We start from the raw sequence: 419 nt of genomic DNA, 5'->3' as shown, positions 1-419 counted from the left end.
CGGGAGTGGCGGGGGTGAGGGGGCACGCGCCCGACCCCTGACCTCACCCGGGACGCACCCTCCCAGGCCCTTTAGATCCCTGACCTCCCCGGGGCCCCTACACACCAGCCCGCCCCTGCCGAACTCCCCGCGCCCCCGCCACAACCCGCCACGCTCCAGCCCCGCCCCTTCTGAACTCTAACCTTCCTGGGACCCTCTCCCGCTCCAGCCCCGCCCGCGGATAACCTCAGACGTCCCTGACCCCCAGGCTGACCTCTGACCTCCCTAGTCCCTCCTGCTACCCCTTCGTCCTCTCGCCCCACCCAGCTGGCTCTCCCTCGGGAGTCGGGGAGACCCCGGCCACCCACGCCGGGACCAGCGGGGCGCGCCCTGACCCGGCCCCACTCACGGAGCCGCGGACTGAGCGCGAACCTGACCAC

The 419-nt window shown here is 73.3% G+C and overlaps 1 protein-coding gene across 1 annotated transcript in view; it reads right to left on the bottom strand.

Moving 5' to 3' along the window:
* Positions 1 to 413, bottom strand: part of PUS1 (pseudouridylate synthase 1) — a 10,562-nt gene extending 10,149 nt beyond the window's left edge. Inside the window, exon 1 of the mRNA XM_010852449.1 lies at positions 389 to 413. The gene's annotated coding sequence lies outside the window, so the exon portion shown is untranslated. The remainder of the gene's footprint in view (positions 1 to 388) is intronic.
* Between the last annotated feature and the right edge of the window lie 6 nt (positions 414 to 419).

This window comes from Bison bison, unplaced genomic scaffold (assembly GCF_000754665.1).
Source record: "Bison bison bison isolate TAMUID 2011002044 unplaced genomic scaffold, Bison_UMD1.0 scf7180017864312, whole genome shotgun sequence".
Taxonomy (NCBI): Eukaryota; Metazoa; Chordata; class Mammalia; order Artiodactyla; family Bovidae; genus Bison; species Bison bison.
Note: the sequence above shows the minus strand (reverse complement) of the source record. Positions and strands in the feature narration are given on the sequence as shown.